This window comes from Phoenix dactylifera, chromosome 4, assembly GCF_051530095.1.
Source record: "Phoenix dactylifera cultivar Ajwa chromosome 4, Ajwa_hap1_PhDact_Kaust_v1.1, whole genome shotgun sequence".
NCBI classification, from domain to species: Eukaryota; Viridiplantae; Streptophyta; class Magnoliopsida; order Arecales; family Arecaceae; genus Phoenix; species Phoenix dactylifera.
In genome coordinates this window covers 34,407,550-34,420,733 of record NC_143193.1, presented here as the reverse complement: position 1 = coordinate 34,420,733, position 13,184 = coordinate 34,407,550, and the positions used below count along the sequence as shown (strand labels likewise).

Below are 13,184 nucleotides of genomic sequence, written 5' to 3'. Positions count from 1 at the left end.
AATAAACTGAGTCCGGAGACTGGCGGTGCCATGCCGCATAGCGGGACCAGCGCGTTGAATCCTACGCCAGAACGGCCCCGGCGGCGCGAATGTCTCGGTCCGTCGAGGTCTGCTGCTTTGTCATAAAAGGGAGTTTCGATGGGCATGTCATGGGTGCGATCATACCAGCACTAATGCACCGGATCCCATCAGAACTCCGCAGTTAAGCGTGCTTGGGCGAGAGTAGTCTAGGATGGGTGACCCCCTGGGAAGTCCTCGTGTTGCACCCCTTTTATTTTTTGCCCGCTTTTTTATTTTTTGATAATATTTATTTTTAATTTTTCGGCTTTTGGCTTTTCCTCTTCGGATAATTTTTTTCCCCCGAAAATAAACTGAGTCCGGAGACTCGCGGTGCCATGCCGCATAGCGGAACAGCGCGTTGAATCCTACGCCAGAACGGCCCCGGCAGCGCGAATGTCTCGGGCCGTCGAGGTCTGCTGCTTTGTCATAAAAGGGAGTTTCGAAGGGCATGTCATTGGTGCGATCATACCAGCACTAATGCACCGGATCCCATCAGAACTCCGCAGTTAAGCGTGCTTGGGCGAGAGTAGTACTAGAATGGGTGACCCCCTGGGAAGTCCTCGTGTTGCACCCTTTTTATTTTTTGCCCGCTTTTTTATTTTTTGATAATATTTATTTTTAATTTTTCGGCTTTTGGCTTTTCCTCTTCGGATAATTTTTTTCCCCCGAAAATAAACTGAGTCCGGAGACTCGCGGTGCCATGCCGCATAGCGGAACAGCGCGTTGAATCCTACGCCAGAACGGCCCCGGCAGCGCGAATGTCTCGGGCCGTCGAGGTCTGCTGCTTTGTCATAAAAGGGAGTTTCGAAGGGCTTGTCATGGGTGCGATCATACCAGCACTAATGCACCGGATCCCATCAGAACTCCGCAGTTAAGCGTGCTTGGGCGAGAGTAGTACTAGAATGGGTGACCCCCTGGGAAGTCCTCGTGTTGCACCCTTTTTATTTTTTGCCCGCTTTTTTATTTTTTGATAATATTTATTTTTAATTTTTCGGCTTTTGGCTTTTCCTCTTTGGATAATTTTTTTCCCCCGAAAATAAACTGAGTCCGGAGACTGGCGGTGCCATGCAGCATAGCGGGACCAGCGCGTTGAATCCTACGCCAGAACGGCCCCGGCAGCGTGAATGTCTCGGGCCGTCGAGGTCTGCTGCTTTGTCATAAAAGGGAGTTTCGAAGGGCATGTTACGGGTGCGATCATACCAGCACTAATGCACCGGATCCCATCAGAACTCCGCAGTTAAGCGTGCTTGGGCGAGAGTAGTACTAGGATGGGTGACCCCCTGGGAAGTCCTCGTGTTGCACCCTTTTTATTTTTTGCCCGCTTTTTTATTTTTTGATAATATTTATTTTTAATTTTTCGGCTTTTGGCTTTTCCTCTTCGGATAATTTTTTCCCCCCGAAAATAAACTGAGTCCGGAGACTGGGGGTGCCATGCCGCATAGCGGAACAGCGCGTTGAATCCTACGCCAGAGCGGCCCCGGCAGCGCGAATGTCTCGGGCCGTCGCGGTCTGCGGCTTTGTCATAAAAGGGAGTTTCGAAGGGCATGTCATGGGTGCGATCATACCAGCACTAATGCACCGGATCCCATCATAACTCCGCAGTTAAGCGTGCTTGGGCGAGAGAAGTACTAGGATGGTTGACCCCCTGGGAAGTCCTCGTGTTGCACCCTTTTTATTTTTTGCCCGCTTTTTTATTTTTTGAAAATATTTATTTTTAATTTTTTGGCTTTTGGCTTTTCCTCTTCGGATAATTTTTTTCCCCCGAAAATAAACTGAGTCCGGAGACTGGCGGTGCCATGCCGCATAGCGGAACAGCGCGTTGAATCCTACGCCAGAACGGCCCCGGCAGCGCGAATGTCTCGGGCCGTCGAGGTCTGCTGCTTTGTCATAAAAGGAAGTTTCGAAGGGCATGTCATGGGTGCGATCATACCAGCACTAATGCACCGGATCCCATCAGAACTCCGCAGTTAAGCGTGCTTGGGCGAGAGTAGTACTAGGATGGGTGACCCCCTGGGAAGTCCTCGTGTTGCACCCCTTTTGTTTTTTGCCCGCTTTTTTATTTTTTGATAACATTTATTTTTTATTTTTTGGCTTTTGGCTTTTCCTCTTCGGATAAATTTTTTCCCCCGAAAAAAAACTAAGTCCGGAGACTGGCGGTGCCATGCCGCATAGCGGAACAGCGTGTTGAATCCTACGCCAGAACGGCCCCGGCAGCGCGAATGTCTCGGGCCGTCGAGGTCTGCTGCTTTGTCATAAAAGGGAGTTTCGAAGGGCATGTCTTGGGTGCGATCATACCAGCACTAATGCACCGGATCCCATCAAAACTCCGCAGTTAAGCGTGCTTGGGCGAGAGTAGTACTAGGATGGGTGACCCCCTGGGAAGTCCTCGTGTTGCACCCTTTTTATTTTTTGCCCGCTTTTTTATTTTTTGATAATATTTATTTTTAATTTTTAAGCTTTTGGCTTTTCCACTTCGGATAATTTTTTTCCAACGAAAATAAACTGAGTCCGGAGACTGGCGGTGCCATGCAGCATAGCGGGACCAGCGCGTTGAATCCTACGCCAGAACGGCCCCGGCGGCGCAAATGTCTCGGGCCATCGAGACCGGCTGCTTTGTCATAAAAGGGAGTTTCGAAGGGCTTGTCATGGGTGCGATCATACCAGCACTAATGCACCGGATCCCATCAGAACTCCGTTGTTAAGCGTGCTTGGGCGAGAGTAGCACTAGGATGGGTGACCCCCTGGGAAGTCCTCGTGTTGCACCCCTTTTATTTTTTGCCCGCTTTTTTATTTTTTGATAATATTTATTTTTAATTTTTTGGCTTTTGGCTTTTCCTCTTCGGATAATTTTTTTTTTCCGAAAATAAACTGAGTTCGGAGACTGGCGGTGCCATGCAGCATAGCGGGACCAGCGCGTTGAATCCTACGCCAGAACGGCCCCGGCGGCGCAAATGTCTCGGGCCATCGAGACCGGCTGCTTTGTCATAAAAGGGAGTTTCGAAGGGCTTGTCATGGGTGCGATCATACCAGCACTAATGCACCGGATCCCATCAGAACTCCGTAGTTAAGCGTGCTTGGGCGAGAGTAGCACTAGGATGGGTGACCCCCTGGGAAGTCCTCGTGTTGCACCCCTTTTATTTTTTGCCCGTTTTTTTATTTTTTGATAATATTTATTTTTAATTTTTCGGCTTTTGGCTTTTCCGCTTCGGATAATTTTTTTCCTCCGAAAATAAACTGAGTCCGGAGACTGGCGGTGCCATGCAGCATAGCGGGACCAGCGCGTTGAATCTACGCCAGAACGGCCCCGGCGGTGCGAATGTCTCGGGCCGTCGAGACCTGCTGCGTTGTCATAAAAGGGAGTTTCGAAGGGCTTGTCATGGGTGCGATCATACCAGCACTAATGCACCGGATCCCATCAGAACTCCGCAGTTAAGCGTGCTTGGGCGAGAGTACTACTAGGATGGGTGACCCCCTGGGAAGTCCTCGTGTTGCACCCCTTTTATTTTTTGCCCGCTTTTTTATTTTTTGATAATATTTATTTTTAATTTTTCGGCTTTTGGCTTTTCCTCTTCGGATAATTTTTTTCCCCGAAAATAAACTGAGTCCGGAGACTGGCGGTGCCATGCAGCATAGCGGGACCAGCGCGTTGAATCCACGCCAGAACGGCCCCGGCGGCGCGAATGTCTCGGGCCGTCGAGGTCGGCTGCTTTGTCATAAAAGGGAGTTTCGAAGGGCATGTCATGGGTGCGATCATACCAGCACTAATGCACCGGATCCCATCTGAACTCCGCAGTTAAGCGTGCTTGGGCGAGGGTAGTACTAGGATGGGTGACCCTATGGAAAGTCCTCGTGTTGCACCCCATTTATTTTTTGCCCGCTTTTTCATTTTTTGATATTATTTATTTTTAATTTTTCGGCCTTTGGCTTTTCCTCTTCGGATAATTTTTTTTTCCGAAAATAAACTGAGTCCGGAGACTGGCGGTGCCATGCAGCATAGCGGGACCAGCGCGTTGAATCCTACGCCAGAACGGCCCCGCCGACGCGAATGTCTCGGGCCGTCGAGGTCTGCTGCTTTGTCATAAAAGGGAGTTTCGAAGGGCATGTCATGGGTACGATCATACCAGCACTAATGCACCGGATTCCATCAGAACTCCGCAGTTAAGCATGATTGGGCGAGAGTAGTACTAGGATGGGTGACCCTCTGGGAAGTCCTCGTGTTGCACCCCTTTAATTTTTTGCCCGCTTTTTTATTTTTTGATAATATTTATTTCTAATTTTTCGGCTTTTGGCTTTTCCACTCCGGATAATTTTTTTCCTCCCAAAATAAACTGAGTTCGGAGACTGGCGGTGCCATGCAGCATAGCGGGACCAGCGCGTTGAATTCTACGCCAGAACGGCCCCGGCGGCGCGAATGTCTCGGGCCGTCGAGGTCTGCTGCTTTGTCATAAAAGGGAGTTTCGAAGGGCTTGTCATGGGTGTGATCATACCAGCACTAATGCACCGGATCCCATCAGAACTCCGCAGTTAAGCGTGCTTGGGCGAGAGTAGTACATGGATGGGTGACCCCCTGGGAAGTCCTCGTGTTGCACCCCTTTTATTTTTTGCCCGCTTTTTTATTTTTTGATAATATTTATTTTTAATTTTTCGGCTTTTGGCTTTTCGTCTTCGGATAATTTTTTTCCCCCGAAAATAAACTGAGTCCGGAGACTGGCGGTGCCATGCAGCATAGCGGGACCAGCGCGTTGAATCCTACGCCAGAATGGCCCCGGCGGTGCGAATGTCTCGGGCCGTCGAGACCTGCTGCTTTGCCATAAAAGGGAGTTTCGAAGGGCTTGTCATGGCTGCGATCATACCAGCACTAATGCACCGGATCCCATCTGAACTCCGCAGTTAAGCGTGCTTGGGCGAGAGTAGTACTAGGATGGGTGACCCCCTGGGAAGTCCTCGTGTTGCACCCCTTTTATTTTTTGCCCGCTTTTTTATTTTTTGATAATATTTATTTTTAATTTTTCGGCTTTTGGCTTTTCCTCTTCGGATAATTTTTTTCCTCCGAAAATAAACTGAGTCCGGAGACTGGCGGTGCCATGCAGCATAGCGGGACCAGCGCGTTGAATCCTACGCCAGAACGGCCCCGGCGGCGCGAATGTCTCGGGCCGTCGAGGTCGGCTGCTTTGTCATGAAAGGGAGTTTCGAAGGGCATGTCATGGGTGCGATCATACCGGCACTAACGCACCGGATCCCATCAAAACTCCGCAGTTAAGCGTGCTTGGGCGAGAGTAGCACTAGGATGGGTGACCACCTGGGAAGTCCTCGTGTTGCACCCCTTTTATTTTTTGCCCCTTTTTTTATTTTTTGATAATATTTATTTTTAATTTTTCGGCTTTTGGCATTTCCGCTTCGGATAATTTTTTTCCTCCGAAAATAAACTGAGTCCGGAGACTGGCGGTGCCATGCAGCATAGCGGGACCAGCGCGTTGAATCCTACGCCAGAACGGCCCCGGCGGTGCGAATGTCTCGGGCCGTCGAGACCTGCTGCTTTGTCATAACAGGGAGTTTCGAAGGGCTTGTCATGGGTGCGATCATACCAGCACTAATGCACCGGATCCCATCTGAACTCCGCAGTTAAGCGTGCTTGGGCGAGAGTAGTACTAGGATGGGTGACCCCCTGGGAAGTCCTCGTGTTGCACCCCTTTTATTTTTTGCCCGCGTTTTTATTTTTTGTTAATATTTATTTTTAATTTTTCGGCTTTTGGCTTTTCCTCTTCGGATAATTTTTTTTCCCCGAAAATAAACTGAGTCCGGAGACTGGCGGTGCCATGCAGCATAGCGGGACCAGCGCGTTGAATCCTACGCTAGAACGGCCCCGGCGGCGCGAATGTCTCGGGCCGTCGAGGTCGGCTGCTTTGTCATAAAAGGGAGTTTCGAAGGGCATGTCATGGGTGCGATCATACCAGCACTAATGCACCGGATCCCATCAGAACTCCGCAGTTAAGCGTGCTTGGGCGAGGGTAGTACTAGGATGGGTGACCCTATGGAAAGTCCTCGTGTTGCACCCCTTTTATTTTTTGCCCGCTTTTTTATTTTTTGATAATATTTATTTTTAATTTTTCGGCCTTTGGCTTTTCCTCTTCGGATAATTTTTTTTCCCCGAAAATAAACTGAGTCCGGAGACTGGCGGTGCCATGCAGCATAGCGGGACCAGCGCGTTGAATCCTACGCCAGAACGGCCCCGCCGGCGCGAATGTCTCGGGCCGTCGAAGTCTGCTGCTTTGTCATAAAAGGGAGTTTCGAAGGGCATGTCATGGGTACGATCATACCAGCACTAATGCACCGGATTCCATCAGAACTCCGCAGTTAAGCATGGTTGGGCGAGAGTAGTACTAAGATGGGTGACCCTCTGGGAAGTCCTCGTGTTGCACCCCTTTAATTTTTTGCCCGCTTTTTTATTTTTTGATAATATTTATTTTTAATTTTTCGGCTTTTGGCTTTTCCACTCCGGATAATTCTTTTCCTCCCAAAATAAACTGAGTTCTGAGACAGGCGGTGCCATGCAGCATAGCGGGACCAGCGCGTTGAATTCTACGCCAGAACGGCCCCGGCGGCGCGAATGTCTCGGGCCGTCGAGATCTGCTGCTTTGTCATAAAAGGGAGTTTCGAAGGGCTTGTCATGGGTGTGATCATACCAGCACTAATGCACCGGATCCCATCAGAACTCCGCAGTTAAGCGTGCTTGGGCGAGAGTAGTACAAGGATGGGTGACCCCCTGGGAAGTCCTCGTGTTGCCCCCCTTTTATTTTTTGCCCGCTTTTTTATTTTTTGATAATATTTATTTTTAATTTTTCGGCTTTTGGCTTTTCCTCTTCGGATAATTTTTTCCCCCGAAAATAAACTGAGTCCGGAGACTGGCGGTGCCATGCAGCATAGCGGGACCAGCGCGTTGAATCCTACGCCAGAACGGCCCCGGCGGCGCGAATGTCTCGGGCCGTCGAGGTCGGCTGGTTTGTCATAAAAGGGAGTTTCGAAGGGCATGTCATGGGTGCGATCATACCAGCACTAATGCACCGGATCCCATCAGAACTCCGCAGTTAAGCGTGCTTAGGCGAGGGTAGTACTAGGATGGGTAACCCTATGGAAAGTCCTCGTGTTGCGCCCCTTTTATTTTTTGCCCGCTTTTTTATTTTTTGGTAATATTTATTTTTAATTTTTCGGCCTTTGGCTTTTCCTCTTCGGATAATTTTTTTTCCCCGAAAATAAACTAAGTCCGGAGACTGGCGGTGCCATGCAGCATAGCGGGACCAGCGCGTTGAATCCTACGCCAGAACGGCCCTGGCGACGCGAATGTCTCGGGCCGTCGAGACCGGCTGCTTTGTCATAAAACGGAGTTTCGAAGGGCTTGTCATGGGTGCGATCATACCAGCACTAATGCACCGGATCCCATCAGAACTCCGCAGTTAAGCGTGCTTGGGCGAGAGTAGTACTAGGATGGGTGACCCCCCGGGAAGTCCTCGTGTTGCACCCCATTTATTTTTTGCCCGTTTTTTTATTTTTTGATAATATTTATTTTTAATTTTTCGGCTTTTGGCTTTTCCACTTCGGATAATTTTTTTCCCCCGAAAATAAACTGAGTCCGGAGACTGGCGGTGCCATGCAGCATAGCGGGACCAGCGCGTTGAATCCTACGCCAGAACGGCCCCGGCGGTGCGAATGTCTCGGGCCGTCGAGACCTGCTGCTTTGTCATAACAGGGAGTTTCGAAGGGCTTGTCATGGGTGCGATCATACCAGCACTAATGCACCGGATCCCATCTGAACTCCGCAGTTAAGCGTGCTTGGGCGAGAGTAGTACTAGGATGGGTGACCCCCTGGGAAGTCCTCGTGTTGCACCCCTTTTATTTTTTGCCCGCGTTTTTATTTTTTGTTAATATTTATTTTTAATTTTTCGGCTTTTGGCTTTTCCTCTTCGGATAATTTTTTTTCCCCGAAAATAAACTGAGTCCGGAGACTGGCGGTGCCATGCAGCATAGCGGGACCAGCGCGTTGAATCCTACGCTAGAACGGCCCCGGCGGCGCGAATGTCTCGGGCCGTCGAGGTCGGCTGCTTTGTCATAAAAGGGAGTTTCGAAGGGCATGTCATGGGTGCGATCATACCAGCACTAATGCACCGGATCCCATCAGAACTCCGCAGTTAAGCGTGCTTGGGCGAGGGTAGTACTAGGATGGGTGACCCTATGGAAAGTCCTCGTGTTGCACCCCTTTTATTTTTTGCCCGCTTTTTTATTTTTTGATAATATTTATTTTTAATTTTTCGGCCTTTGGCTTTTCCTCTTCGGATAATTTTTTTTCCCCGAAAATAAACTGAGTCCGGAGACTGGCGGTGCCATGCAGCATAGCGGGACCAGCGCGTTGAATCCTACGCCAGAACGGCCCCGCCGGCGCGAATGTCTCGGGCCGTCGAAGTCTGCTGCTTTGTCATAAAAGGGAGTTTCGAAGGGCATGTCATGGGTACGATCATACCAGCACTAATGCACCGGATTCCATCAGAACTCCGCAGTTAAGCATGCTTGGGCGAGAGTAGTCCTAAGATGGGTGACCCTCTGGGAAGTCCTCGTGTTGCACCCCTTTAATTTTTTGCCCGCTTTTTTATTTTTTGATAATATTTATTTTTAATTTTTCGGCTTTTGGCTTTTCCACTCCGGATAATTCTTTTCCTCCTAAAATAAACTGAGTTCTGAGACAGGCGGTGCCATGCAGCATAGCGGGACCAGCGCGTTGAATTCTACGCCAGAACGGCCCCGGCGGCGCGAATGTCTCGGGCCGTCGAGATCTGCTGCTTTGTCATAAAAGGGAGTTTCGAAGGGCTTGTCATGGGTGTGATCATACCAGCACTAATGCACCGGATCCCATCAGAACTCCGCAGTTAAGCGTGCTTGGGCGAGAGTAGTACAAGGATGGGTGACCCCCTGGGAAGTCCTCGTGTTGCCCCCCTTTTATTTTTTGCCCGCTTTTTTATTTTTTGATAATATTTATTTTTAATTTTTCGGCTTTTGGCTTTTCCTCTTCGGATAATTTTTTCCCCCGAAAATAAACTGAGTCCGGAGACTGGCGGTGCCATGCAGCATAGCGGGACCAGCGCGTTGAATCCTACGCCAGAACGGCCCCGGCGGCGCGAATGTCTCGGGCCGTCGAGGTCGGCTGGTTTGTCATAAAAGGGAGTTTCGAAGGGCATGTCATGGGTGCGATCATACCAGCACTAATGCACCGGATCCCATCAGAACTCCGCAGTTAAGCGTGCTTAGGCGAGGGTAGTACTAGGATGGGTAACCCTATGGAAAGTCCTCGTGTTGCGCCCCTTTTATTTTTTGCCCGCTTTTTTATTTTTTGGTAATATTTATTTTTAATTTTTCGGCCTTTGGCTTTTCCTCTTCGGATAATTTTTTTTCCCCGAAAATAAACTAAGTCCGGAGACTGGCGGTGCCATGCAGCATAGCGGGACCAGCGCGTTGAATCCTACGCCAGAACGGCCCTGGCGGCGCGAATGTCTCGGGCCGTCGAGACCGGCTGCTTTGTCATAAAACGGAGTTTCGAAGGGCTTGTCATGGGTGCGATCATACCAGCACTAATGCACCGGATCCCATCAGAACTCCGCAGTTAAGCGTGCTTGGGCGAGAGTAGTACTAGGATGGGTGACCCCCCGGGAAGTCCTCGTGTTGCACCCCATTTATTTTTTGCCCGTTTTTTTATTTTTTGATAATATTTATTTTTAATTTTTCGGCTTTTGGCTTTTCCACTTCGGATAATTTTTTTCCCCCGAAAATAAACTGAGTCCGGAGACTGGCGGTGCCATGCAGCATAGCGGGACCAGCGCGTTGAATCCTACGCCAGAACGGCCCCGGCGGCGCGAATGTCTCGGGCCGTCGAGGTCTGCTGCTTTGTCATATAAGAGAGTTTCGAAGGGAATGTCATGGGTGCGATCATACCAGCACTAATGCACCGGATTCCATCAGAACTCCGCAGTTAAGCGTGCTTGGGCGGGAGTTGTACTAGGATGGGTGCCCCCCCGGGAAGTCCTCGTGTTGCACCCCTTTTATTTTTTGCCCGCTTTTTTATTTTTTGATAATATTTATTTTTAATTTTTCGGCTTTTGGCTTTTCCTCTTCGGATAATTTTTTCCCCCGAAAATAAACTGAGTCGGGAGACTGGCGGTGCCATGCAGCATAGCGGGACCAGCGCGTTGAATCCTACGCCAGAACGGCCCCGGCGGTGCGAATGTCTCGGGCCGTCGAGACCTGCTGCTTTGCCATAAAAGGGAGTTTCGAAGGGCTTGTCATGGCTGCGATCATACCACCACTAATGCACCGGATCCCATCTGAACTCCGCAGTTAAGCGTGCTTGGGCGAGAGTAGTACTAGGATGGGTGACCCCCTGGGAAGTCCTCGTGTTGCACCCCTTTTATTTTTTGCCCGCTTTTTTATTTTTTGATAATATTTATTTTTAATTTTTCGGCTTTTGGCTTTTCCTCTTCGGATAATTTTTTTCCTCCGAAAATAAACTGAGTCCGGAGACTGGCGGTGCCATGCAGCATAGCGGGACCAGCGCGTTGAATCCTACGCCAGAACGGCCCCGGCGGCGCGAATGTCTCGGGCCGTCGAGGTCGGCTGCTTTGTCATGAAAGGGAGTTTCGAAGGGCATGTCATGGGTGCGATCATACCGGCACTAATGCACCGGATCCCATCAAAACTCCGCAGTTAAGCGTGCTTGGGCGAGAGTAGCACTAGGATGGGTGACCACCTGGGAAGTCCTCGTGTTGCACCCCTTTTATTTTTTGCCCCTTTTTTTATTTTTTGATAATATTTATTTTTAATTTTTCGGCTTTTGGCTTTTCCGCTTCGGATAATTTTTTTCCTCCGAAAATAAACTGAGTCCGGAGACTGGCGGCGCCATGCAGCATAGTGGGACCAGCGCGTTGAATCCTACGCCAGAACGGCCTCGGCGGCGCGAATGTCTCGGGCCGTCGAGGTCGGCTGCTTTGTCATAAAAGGGAGTTTCGAAGGGCATGTCATGGGTGCGATCATACCAGCACTAATGCACCGGATCCCATCAGAACTCCGCAGTTAAGCGTGCTTGGGCGAGGGTAGTACTAGGATGGGTGACCCTATGGAAAGTCCTCGTGTTGCACCCCTTTTATTTTTTGCCCGCTTTTTTATTTTTTGATAATATTTATTTTTAATTTTTCGGCCTTTGGCTTTTCCTCTTCGGATAATTTTTTTTTCCCGAAAATAAACTGAGTCCGGAGACTGGCGGTGCCATGCAGCATAGCGGGACCAGCGCGTTGAATCCTACGCCAGAACGGCCCCGCCGGCGCGAATGTCTCGGGCCGTCGAAGTCTGCTGCTTTGTCATAAAAGGGAGTTTCGAAGGGCATGTCATGGGTACGATCATACCAGCACTAATGCACCGGATTCCATCAGAACTCCGCAGTTAAGCATGCTTGGGCGAGAGTAGTACTAGGATGGGTGACCCTCTGGGAAGTCCTCGTGTTGCACCCCTTTAATTTTTTGCCCGCTTTTTTATTTTTTGATAATATTTATTTTTAATTTTTCGGCTTTTGGCTTTTCCACTCCGGATAATTCTTTTCCTCCCAAAATAAACTGAGTTCGTAGACAGGCGGTGCCATGCAGCATAGCGGGACCAGCGCGTTGAATTCTACGCCAGAACGGCCCCGGCGGCGCGAATGTCTCGGGCCGTCGAGATCTGCTGCTTTGTCATAAAAGGGAGTTTCGAAGGGCTTGTCATGGGTGTGATCATACCAGCACTAATGCACCGGATCCCATCAGAACTCCGCAGTTAAGCGTGCTTGGGCGAGAGTAGTACAAGGATGGGTGACCCCCTGGGAAGTCCTCGTGTTGCCCCCCTTTTATTTTTTGCCCGCTTTTTTATTTTTTGATAATATTTATTTTTAATTTTTCGGCTTTTGGCTTTTCCTCTTCGGATAATTTTTTCCCCCGAAAATAAACTGAGTCCGGAGACTGGCGGTGCCATGCAGCATAGCGGGACCAGCGCGTTGAATCCTACGCCAGAACGGCCCCGGCGGCGCGAATGTCTCGGGCCGTCGAGGTCGGCTGCTTTGTCATAAAAGGGAGTTTCGAAGGGCATGTCATGGGTGCGATCATACCAGCACTAATGCACCGGATCCCATCAGAACTCCGCAGTTAAGCGTGCTTAGGCGAGGGTAGTACTAGGATGGGTGACCCTATGGAAAGTCCTCGTGTTGCACCCCTTTTATTTTTTGCCCGCTTTTTTATTTTTTGGTAATATTTATTTTTAATTTTTCGGTCTTTGGCTTTTCCTCTTCGGATAATTTTTTCCCCCGAAAATAAACTGAGTCCGGAGACTGGCGGTGCCATGCAGCATAGCGGGACCAGCGCGTTGAATCCTACGCCAGAACGGCCCTGGCGGCGCGAATGTCTCGGGCCGTCGAGACCGGCTGCTTTGTCATAAAACGGAGTTTCGAAGGGCTTGTCATGGGTGCGATCATACCAGCACTAATGCACCGGATCCCATCAGAACTCCGCAGTTAAGCGTGCTTGGGCGAGAGTAGTACTAGGATGGGTGACCCCCCGGGAAGTCCTCGTGTTGCACCCCATTTATTTTTTGCCCTTTTTTTATTTTTTGATAATATTTATTTTTAATTTTTCGGCTTTTGGCTTTTCCACATCGGATAATTTTTTTCCCCCGAAAATAAACTGAGTCCGGAGACTGGCGGTGCCATGCAGCATAGCGGGACCAGCGCGTTGAATCCTACGCCAGAACGGCCCCGGCGGCGCGAATGTCTCGGGCCGTCGAGGTCTGCTGCTTTGTCATATAAGAGAGTTTCGAAGGGAATGTCATGGGTGCGATCATACCAGCACTAATGCACCGGATTCCATCAGAACTCCGTAGTTAAGCGTGCTTGGGCGGGAGTAGTACTAGGATGGGTGCCCCCCTGGGAAGTCCTCGTGTTGCACCCCTTTTATTTTTTGCCCGCTTTTTTATTTTTTGATAATATTTATTTCTAATTTTTCGGCTTTTGGCTTTTCCACTCCGGATAATTTTTTTCCTCCCAAAATAAACTGAGTTCGGAGACTGGC

The 13,184-nt window shown here is 49.7% G+C and overlaps 33 non-coding genes and 3 pseudogenes across 33 annotated transcripts; all 36 read left to right on the top strand.

Moving 5' to 3' along the window:
* The first annotated feature begins 151 nt into the window (after window positions 1-151).
* On the top strand, window positions 152-269 carry LOC149755707 (5S ribosomal RNA). Its single transcript, XR_016406956.1, has one exon. It is a non-coding gene; the product is annotated as a 5S ribosomal RNA (ribosomal RNA).
* A 246-nt stretch (window positions 270-515) lies between these two features.
* Window positions 516-634, top strand: LOC149755706 (5S ribosomal RNA). Its single transcript, XR_016403430.1, has one exon. It is a non-coding gene; the product is annotated as a 5S ribosomal RNA (ribosomal RNA).
* A 246-nt stretch (window positions 635-880) lies between these two features.
* LOC149755705 (5S ribosomal RNA) lies at window positions 881-999 on the top strand. The gene has a single exon (XR_016400661.1). It is a non-coding gene; the product is annotated as a 5S ribosomal RNA (ribosomal RNA).
* Window positions 1,000-1,246: 247 nt separating this feature from the next.
* On the top strand, window positions 1,247-1,365 carry LOC149755704 (5S ribosomal RNA). The gene has a single exon (XR_016411707.1). It is a non-coding gene; the product is annotated as a 5S ribosomal RNA (ribosomal RNA).
* A 246-nt stretch (window positions 1,366-1,611) lies between these two features.
* Window positions 1,612-1,730, top strand: LOC149755703 (5S ribosomal RNA). Its single transcript, XR_016408087.1, has one exon. It is a non-coding gene; the product is annotated as a 5S ribosomal RNA (ribosomal RNA).
* Window positions 1,731-1,976: 246 nt separating this feature from the next.
* LOC149755702 (5S ribosomal RNA) lies at window positions 1,977-2,095 on the top strand. Its single transcript, XR_016411328.1, has one exon. It is a non-coding gene; the product is annotated as a 5S ribosomal RNA (ribosomal RNA).
* A 246-nt stretch (window positions 2,096-2,341) lies between these two features.
* On the top strand, window positions 2,342-2,460 carry LOC149755701 (5S ribosomal RNA). Its single transcript, XR_016404831.1, has one exon. It is a non-coding gene; the product is annotated as a 5S ribosomal RNA (ribosomal RNA).
* A 247-nt stretch (window positions 2,461-2,707) lies between these two features.
* LOC149755700 (5S ribosomal RNA) lies at window positions 2,708-2,826 on the top strand. Its single transcript, XR_016406955.1, has one exon. It is a non-coding gene; the product is annotated as a 5S ribosomal RNA (ribosomal RNA).
* Window positions 2,827-3,073: 247 nt separating this feature from the next.
* Window positions 3,074-3,192, top strand: LOC149755699 (5S ribosomal RNA). Its single transcript, XR_016404595.1, has one exon. It is a non-coding gene; the product is annotated as a 5S ribosomal RNA (ribosomal RNA).
* Window positions 3,193-3,438: 246 nt separating this feature from the next.
* On the top strand, window positions 3,439-3,557 carry LOC149755698 (5S ribosomal RNA). The gene has a single exon (XR_016404117.1). It is a non-coding gene; the product is annotated as a 5S ribosomal RNA (ribosomal RNA).
* A 245-nt stretch (window positions 3,558-3,802) lies between these two features.
* Window positions 3,803-3,921, top strand: LOC149755697 (5S ribosomal RNA). The gene has a single exon (XR_016401992.1). It is a non-coding gene; the product is annotated as a 5S ribosomal RNA (ribosomal RNA).
* Window positions 3,922-4,167: 246 nt separating this feature from the next.
* LOC149755696 (5S ribosomal RNA) lies at window positions 4,168-4,286 on the top strand (annotated as a pseudogene).
* A 247-nt stretch (window positions 4,287-4,533) lies between these two features.
* On the top strand, window positions 4,534-4,652 carry LOC149755695 (5S ribosomal RNA). The gene has a single exon (XR_016404012.1). It is a non-coding gene; the product is annotated as a 5S ribosomal RNA (ribosomal RNA).
* A 247-nt stretch (window positions 4,653-4,899) lies between these two features.
* Window positions 4,900-5,018, top strand: LOC149755694 (5S ribosomal RNA). Its single transcript, XR_016402626.1, has one exon. It is a non-coding gene; the product is annotated as a 5S ribosomal RNA (ribosomal RNA).
* A 247-nt stretch (window positions 5,019-5,265) lies between these two features.
* Window positions 5,266-5,384, top strand: LOC149755693 (5S ribosomal RNA). Its single transcript, XR_016408112.1, has one exon. It is a non-coding gene; the product is annotated as a 5S ribosomal RNA (ribosomal RNA).
* A 247-nt stretch (window positions 5,385-5,631) lies between these two features.
* Window positions 5,632-5,750, top strand: LOC149755692 (5S ribosomal RNA). The gene has a single exon (XR_016409762.1). It is a non-coding gene; the product is annotated as a 5S ribosomal RNA (ribosomal RNA).
* A 247-nt stretch (window positions 5,751-5,997) lies between these two features.
* On the top strand, window positions 5,998-6,116 carry LOC149755691 (5S ribosomal RNA). The gene has a single exon (XR_016402452.1). It is a non-coding gene; the product is annotated as a 5S ribosomal RNA (ribosomal RNA).
* A 247-nt stretch (window positions 6,117-6,363) lies between these two features.
* Window positions 6,364-6,482, top strand: LOC149755690 (5S ribosomal RNA; annotated as a pseudogene).
* A 247-nt stretch (window positions 6,483-6,729) lies between these two features.
* Window positions 6,730-6,848, top strand: LOC149755689 (5S ribosomal RNA). The gene has a single exon (XR_016406803.1). It is a non-coding gene; the product is annotated as a 5S ribosomal RNA (ribosomal RNA).
* Window positions 6,849-7,094: 246 nt separating this feature from the next.
* LOC149755688 (5S ribosomal RNA) lies at window positions 7,095-7,213 on the top strand. Its single transcript, XR_016408090.1, has one exon. It is a non-coding gene; the product is annotated as a 5S ribosomal RNA (ribosomal RNA).
* Window positions 7,214-7,460: 247 nt separating this feature from the next.
* On the top strand, window positions 7,461-7,579 carry LOC149755687 (5S ribosomal RNA). The gene has a single exon (XR_016400639.1). It is a non-coding gene; the product is annotated as a 5S ribosomal RNA (ribosomal RNA).
* Window positions 7,580-7,826: 247 nt separating this feature from the next.
* Window positions 7,827-7,945, top strand: LOC149755686 (5S ribosomal RNA). Its single transcript, XR_016409751.1, has one exon. It is a non-coding gene; the product is annotated as a 5S ribosomal RNA (ribosomal RNA).
* Window positions 7,946-8,192: 247 nt separating this feature from the next.
* LOC149755685 (5S ribosomal RNA) lies at window positions 8,193-8,311 on the top strand. Its single transcript, XR_016402451.1, has one exon. It is a non-coding gene; the product is annotated as a 5S ribosomal RNA (ribosomal RNA).
* Window positions 8,312-8,558: 247 nt separating this feature from the next.
* Window positions 8,559-8,677, top strand: LOC149755684 (5S ribosomal RNA; annotated as a pseudogene).
* Window positions 8,678-8,924: 247 nt separating this feature from the next.
* Window positions 8,925-9,043, top strand: LOC149755683 (5S ribosomal RNA). The gene has a single exon (XR_016406802.1). It is a non-coding gene; the product is annotated as a 5S ribosomal RNA (ribosomal RNA).
* Window positions 9,044-9,289: 246 nt separating this feature from the next.
* LOC149755682 (5S ribosomal RNA) lies at window positions 9,290-9,408 on the top strand. The gene has a single exon (XR_016408089.1). It is a non-coding gene; the product is annotated as a 5S ribosomal RNA (ribosomal RNA).
* Window positions 9,409-9,655: 247 nt separating this feature from the next.
* On the top strand, window positions 9,656-9,774 carry LOC149755681 (5S ribosomal RNA). Its single transcript, XR_016400638.1, has one exon. It is a non-coding gene; the product is annotated as a 5S ribosomal RNA (ribosomal RNA).
* A 247-nt stretch (window positions 9,775-10,021) lies between these two features.
* Window positions 10,022-10,140, top strand: LOC149755680 (5S ribosomal RNA). Its single transcript, XR_016407544.1, has one exon. It is a non-coding gene; the product is annotated as a 5S ribosomal RNA (ribosomal RNA).
* Window positions 10,141-10,386: 246 nt separating this feature from the next.
* On the top strand, window positions 10,387-10,505 carry LOC149755679 (5S ribosomal RNA). The gene has a single exon (XR_016406454.1). It is a non-coding gene; the product is annotated as a 5S ribosomal RNA (ribosomal RNA).
* Window positions 10,506-10,752: 247 nt separating this feature from the next.
* Window positions 10,753-10,871, top strand: LOC149755678 (5S ribosomal RNA). The gene has a single exon (XR_016408019.1). It is a non-coding gene; the product is annotated as a 5S ribosomal RNA (ribosomal RNA).
* Window positions 10,872-11,118: 247 nt separating this feature from the next.
* Window positions 11,119-11,237, top strand: LOC149755677 (5S ribosomal RNA). Its single transcript, XR_016402450.1, has one exon. It is a non-coding gene; the product is annotated as a 5S ribosomal RNA (ribosomal RNA).
* Window positions 11,238-11,484: 247 nt separating this feature from the next.
* LOC149755676 (5S ribosomal RNA) lies at window positions 11,485-11,603 on the top strand. The gene has a single exon (XR_016408905.1). It is a non-coding gene; the product is annotated as a 5S ribosomal RNA (ribosomal RNA).
* A 247-nt stretch (window positions 11,604-11,850) lies between these two features.
* On the top strand, window positions 11,851-11,969 carry LOC149755675 (5S ribosomal RNA). The gene has a single exon (XR_016406801.1). It is a non-coding gene; the product is annotated as a 5S ribosomal RNA (ribosomal RNA).
* A 246-nt stretch (window positions 11,970-12,215) lies between these two features.
* On the top strand, window positions 12,216-12,334 carry LOC149755674 (5S ribosomal RNA). Its single transcript, XR_016406175.1, has one exon. It is a non-coding gene; the product is annotated as a 5S ribosomal RNA (ribosomal RNA).
* Window positions 12,335-12,580: 246 nt separating this feature from the next.
* Window positions 12,581-12,699, top strand: LOC149755673 (5S ribosomal RNA). The gene has a single exon (XR_016400637.1). It is a non-coding gene; the product is annotated as a 5S ribosomal RNA (ribosomal RNA).
* Window positions 12,700-12,945: 246 nt separating this feature from the next.
* LOC149755672 (5S ribosomal RNA) lies at window positions 12,946-13,064 on the top strand. The gene has a single exon (XR_016404395.1). It is a non-coding gene; the product is annotated as a 5S ribosomal RNA (ribosomal RNA).
* Window positions 13,065-13,184: the final 120 nt, after the last annotated feature.